Source organism: Pseudophryne corroboree, chromosome 1 (assembly GCF_028390025.1).
Source record: "Pseudophryne corroboree isolate aPseCor3 chromosome 1, aPseCor3.hap2, whole genome shotgun sequence".
Classification (NCBI taxonomy): Eukaryota; Metazoa; Chordata; class Amphibia; order Anura; family Myobatrachidae; genus Pseudophryne; species Pseudophryne corroboree.
In genome coordinates this window covers 1,207,507,130-1,207,513,213 of record NC_086444.1, presented here as the reverse complement: position 1 = coordinate 1,207,513,213, position 6,084 = coordinate 1,207,507,130, and the positions used below count along the sequence as shown (strand labels likewise).

The following is a 6,084-nucleotide window of genomic DNA, read 5'->3' as shown; positions in this document are numbered from 1 at the left end:
CACGGCTATAGCTACCTCTGTGTCGGCACTCGGCAGTCCATCCATAATTGTATACCACCTACCCGTGTTTTTTTTTTTTCTTTCTTCTTTGTACATACTACTATAGTATAGTAGCTTACTGTAGCAGTCTGCGGTGCTGCTGAGCTGACAGTGTCCAGCAGGTCCGTCATCAGTCATCATTACCTAATAAATATATTATCTACCTGTCCGGCTGCAGTACTAGTGATATTATATATACATACATATATATCTTGATTTCATCTCATTATCAATCATCCAGTCTAAATTAGCAGCAGACACAGTACGTTAGTCCACGGCTGTAGCTACCTCTGTGTCGGCACTCGGCAGTCCATCCATAATTGTATACCACCTACCCGTGGTTTTTTTTTTTCTTTCTTCTTTGTACATACTACTATAGTATAGTAGCTTACTGTAGCAGTCTGCGGTGCTGCTGAGCTGACAGTGTCCAGCAGGTCCGTCATCAGTCATCATTACCTAATAAATATATTATCTACCTGTCCGGCTGCAGTACTAGTGATATTATATATACATACATATATATATTGATTTCATCTCATTATCAATCATCCAGTCTATATTAGCAGCAGACACAGTACGTTAGTCCACGGCTGTAGCTACCTCTGTGTCGGCACTCGGCAGTCCATCCATAAGTATACTAGTATCCATCCATCTCCATTGTTTACCTGAGGTGCCTTTTAGTTGTGCCTATTAAAATATGGAGAACAAAAATGTTGAGGTTCCAAATTTAGGGAAAGATCAAGATCCACTTCCACCTCGTGCTGAAGCTGCTGCCACTAGTCATGGCCGAGACGATGAAATGCCAGCAACGTCGTCTGCCAAGGCCGATGCCCAATGTCATAGTACAGAGCATGTCAAATCCAAAACACCAAATATCAGTAAAAAAAGGACTCCAAAACCTAAAATAAAATTGTCGGAGGAGAAGCGTAAACTTGCCAATATGCCATTTACCACACGGAGTGGCAAGGAACGGCTGAGGCCCTGGCCTATGTTCATGGCTAGTGGTTCAGCTTCACATGAGGATGGAAGCACTCAGCCTCTCGCTAGAAAACTGAAAAGACTCAAGCTGGCAAAAGCACCGCAAAGAACTGTGCGTTCTTCGAAATCCCAAATCCACAAGGAGAGTCCAATTGTGTCGGTTGCGATGCCTGACCTTCCCAACACTGGATGTGAAGAGCATGCGCCTTCCACCATTTGCACGCCCCCTGCAAGTGCTGGAAGGAGCACCCGCAGTCCAGTTCCTGATAGTCAGATTGAAGATGTCAGTGTTGAAGTACAGCAGGATGAGGAGGATATGGGTGTTGCTGGCGCTGGGGAGGAAATTGACCAGGAGGATTCTGATGGTGAGGTGGTTTGTTTAAGTCAGGCACCCGGGGAGACACCTGTTGTCCGTGGGAGGAATATGGGCGTTGACATGCTTGGTGAAAATACCAAAAAAATCAGCTCTTCAGTGTGGAGGTATTTCAACAGAAAAGCGGACAACAGGTGTCAAGCCGTGTGTTGCCTTTGTCAAGCTGTAATAAGTAGGGGTAAGGACGTTAACCACCTCGGAACATCCTCCCTTATACGTCACCTGCAGCGCATTCATAATAAGTCAGTGACAAGTTCAAAAACTTTGGGCTACAGCGGAAGCAGTCCACTGACCAGTAAATCCCTTCCTCTTGTAACCAAGCTCACGCAAACCACCCCACCAACTCCCTCAGTGTCAATTTCCTCCTTCCCCAGGAATGCCAATAGTCCTGCAGGCCATGTCACTGGCAATTCTGACGAGTCCTCTCCTGCCTGGGATTCCTCCGATGCATCCTTGCGTGTAACGCCTACTGCTGCTGGCGCTGCTGTTGTTGCTGCTAGGAGTCGATGGTCATCCCAGAGGGGAAGTCGTAAGCCCACTTGTACTACTTCCAGTAAGCAATTGACTGTCCAACAGTCCTTTGCGAGGAAGATGAAATATCACAGCAGTCATCCTGCTGCAAAGCGGATAACTGAGGCCTTGACAACTATGTTGGTGTTAGACGTGCGTCCGGTATCCGCCGTTAGTTCACAGGGAACTAGACAATTTATTGAGGCAGTGTGCCCCCGTTACCAAATACCATCTAGGTTCCACTTCTCTAGGCAGGCGATACCGAGAATGTACACGGACGTCAGAAAAAGACTCACCAGTGTCCTAAAAAATGCAGTTGTACCCAATGTCCACTTAACCACGGACATGTGGACAAGTGGAGCAGGGCAGGGTCAGGACTATATGACTGTGACAGCCCACTGGGTAGATGTATGGACTCCCGCCGCAAGAACAGCAGCGGCGGCACCAGTAGCAGCATCTCGCAAACGCCAACTCTTTCCTAGGCAGGCTACGCTTTGTATCACCGCTTTCCAGAATACGCACATAGCTGAAAACCTCTTACGGCAACTGAGGAAGATCATCGCGGAATGGCTTACCCCAATTGGACTCTCCTGTGGATTTGTGGCATCGGACAACGCCAGCAATATTGTGTGTGCATTAAATATGGGCAAATTCCAGCACGTCCCATGTTTTGCACATACCTTGAATTTGGTGGTGCAGAATTTTTTTAAAAACGACAGGGGCGTGCAAGAGATGCTGTCGGTGGCCAGAAGAATTGCGGGACACTTTCGGCGTACAGGCACCACGTACAGAAGACTGGAGCACCACCAAAAACTACTGAACCTGCCCTGCCATCATCTGAAGCAAGAAGTGGTAACGAGGTGGAATTCAACCCTCTATATGCTTCAGAGGTTGGAGGAGCAGCAAAAGGCCATTCAAGCCTATACAATTGAGCACGATATAGGAGGTGGAATGCACCTGTCTCAAGCGCAGTGGAGAATGATTTCAACGTTGTGCAAGGTTCTGATGCCCTTTGAACTTGCCACACGTGAAGTCAGTTCAGACACTGCCAGCCTGAGTCAGGTCATTCCCCTCATCAGGCTTTTGCAGAAGAAGCTGGAGACATTGAAGGAGGAGCTAACACGGAGCGATTCCGCTAGGCATGTGGGACTTGTGGATGGAGCCCTTAATTCGCTTAACAAGGATTCACGGGTGGTCAATCTTTTGAAATCAGAGCACTACATTTTGGCCACCGTGCTCGATCCTAGATTTAAAGCCTACCTTGGATCTCTCTTTCCGGCAGACACAAGTCTGCTGGGGTTGAAAGACCTGCTGGTGAGAAAATTGTCAAGTCAAGCGGAACGCGACCTGTCAACATCTCCTCCTTCACATTCTCCCGCAACTGGGGGTGCAAGGAAAAGGCTCAGAATTCCGAGCCCACCCGCTGGCGGTGATGCAGGGCAGTCTGGAGCGACTGCTGATGCTGACATCTGGTCCGGACTGAAGGACCTAACAACGATTACGGACATGTCGTCTACTGTCACTGCATATGATTCTCTCACCATTGAAAGAATGGTGGAGGATTATATGAGTGACCGCATCCAAGTAGGCACGTCACACAGTCCGTACTTATACTGGCAGGAAAAAGAGGCAATTTGGAGGCCCTTGCACAAACTGGCTTTATTCTACCTAAGTTGCCCTCCCACAAGTGTGTACTCCGAAAGAGTGTTTAGTGCCGTCGCTCACCTTGTCAGCAATCGGCGTACGAGGTTACATCCAGAAAATGTGGAGAAGATGATGTTCATTAAAATGAATTATAATCAATTCCTCCGTGGAGACATTGACCAGCAGCAATTGCCTCCACAAAGTACACAGGGAGCTGAGATGGTGGATTCCAGTGGGGACGAATTGATAATCTGTGAGGAGGGGGATGTACACGGTGATATATCGGAGGATGATGATGAGGTGGACATCTTGCCTCTGTAGAGCCAGTTTGTGCAAGGAGAGATTAATTGCTTCTTTTTTGGTGGGGGTCCAAACCAACCCGTCATTTCAGTCACAGTCGTGTGGCAGACCCTGTCACTGAAATGATGGGTTGGTTAAAGTGTGCATGTCCTGTTTATACAACATAAGGGTGGGTGGGAGGGCCCAAGGACAATTCCATCTTGCACCTCTTTTTTCTTTAAGTTTTCTTTGCGTCATGTGCTGTTTGGGGAGGGTTTTTTGGAAGGGACATCCTGCGTGACACTGCAGTGCCACTCCTAGATGGGCCCGGTGTTTGTGTCGGCCACTAGGGTCGCTTATCTTACTCACACAGCTACCTCATTGCGCCTCTTTTTTTCTTTGCGTCATGTGCTGTTTGGGGAGGGTTTTTTGGAAGGGACATCCTGCGTGACACTGCAGTGACACTCCTAGATGGGCCCGGTGTTTGTGTCGGCCACTAGGGTCGCTTATCTTACTCACACAGCTACCTCATTGCGCCTCTTTTTTTCTTTGCGTCATGTGCTGTTTGGGGAGGGTTTTTTGGAAGGGACATCCTGCGTGACACTGCAGTGCCACTCCTAGATGGGCCCGGTGTTTGTGTCGGCCACTAGGGTCGCTTATCTTACTCACACAGCTACCTCATTGCGCCTCTTTTTTTCTTTGCGTCATGTGCTGTTTGGGGAGGGTTTTTTGGAAGGGACATCCTGCGTGACACTGCAGTGACACTCCTAGATGGGCCCGGTGTTTGTGTCGGCCACTAGGGTCGCTTATCTTACTCACACAGCTACCTCATTGCGCCTCTTTTTTTCTTTGCGTCATGTGCTGTTTGGGGAGGGGTTTTTGGAAGGGACATCCTGCGTGACACTGCAGTGACACTCCTAGATGGGCCCGGTGTTTGTGTCGGCCACTAGGGTCGCTTATCTTACTCACACAGCTACCTCATTGCGCCTCTTTTTTTCTTTGCGTCATGTGCTGTTTGGGGAGGGTTTTTTGGAAGGGACATCCTGCGTGACACTGCAGTGACACTCCTAGATGGGCCCGGTGTTTGTGTCGGCCACTAGGGTCGCTTATCTTACTCACACAGCTACCTCATTGCGCCTCTTTTTTTCTTTGCGTCATGTGCTGTTTGGGGAGGGTTTTTTGGAAGGGACATCCTGCGTGACACTGCAGTGACACTCCTAGATGGGCCCGGTGTTTGTGTCGGCCACTAGGGTCGCTTAGCTTAGTCATCCAGCGACCTAGGTGCAAATTTTAGGACTAAAAATAATATTGTGAGGTGTGAGGTATTCAGAATAGACTGAAAATGAGTGTAAATTATGGTTTTTGAGGTTAATAATACTTTGGGATCAAAATGACCCCCAAATTCTATGATTTAAGCTGTTTTTTAGTGTTTTTTTGAAAAAACACCCGAATCCAAAACACACCCGAATCCGACAAAAAAAATTCGGTGAGGTTTTGCCAAAACGCGGTCGAACCCAAAATACGGCCGCGGAACCGAACCCAAAACCAAAACACAAAACCCGAAAAATTTCCGGCGCTCATCTCTAGTGTCTCTAATGGTTCTCCAACAGTCCCTGACATGATCCCCCATATCCTGTTATTTATTATGGGTAGTGGAGGGGGGTGTAAAAGAGTTTGGAGTTTGCTTTTAAAGTCAACCAAAAGTATAAATCCTCTTAAATTAGTTTGGACTTTTTTCTTTTTTTTTTTATCTCGCATAGGATAAAAATAAATACTTATTATACATATGCATATTTCCGTGAGTGCTGGCTTTAACATTCCATCGCATAATTTCAGCTGCTATGAAATCCCTGTGGCCACTCTTTAAATATAGCCCTCAAACCACTTCCAGCTAGCCGCTAGTGCAGTGATATACCGCAGGAGACGAGCATTCTCCATCCTCAGTCTTCTTAGGAATCAGTGGTAACCTTTTATGTGCTGCAAATTTATGCACATTGCCAGGGCTAAATGAGAACTGAAGGGAAAATATATTTAAACACACACATATATATATATGTATATGCATATACTGTATATATATATATATATATATATATAAAAACACAAATATAAATATATAAACACACACGCACACATATATATATAGAAAATATATATAGAAAATATATATATACAGTATATATATATATATATATAATATATATATACATATATATATACACACATACACACACATATATACTGTATATACACTTTTGTAT

The 6,084-nt window shown here is 46.2% G+C and overlaps 1 protein-coding gene across 1 annotated transcript in view; it reads right to left on the bottom strand.

Moving 5' to 3' along the window:
* The window catches only part of GFRA4 (GDNF family receptor alpha 4), a 729,620-nt gene that overhangs the window by 246,944 nt on the left and 476,592 nt on the right, over positions 1 to 6,084 (bottom strand). The window lies entirely within an intron of this gene.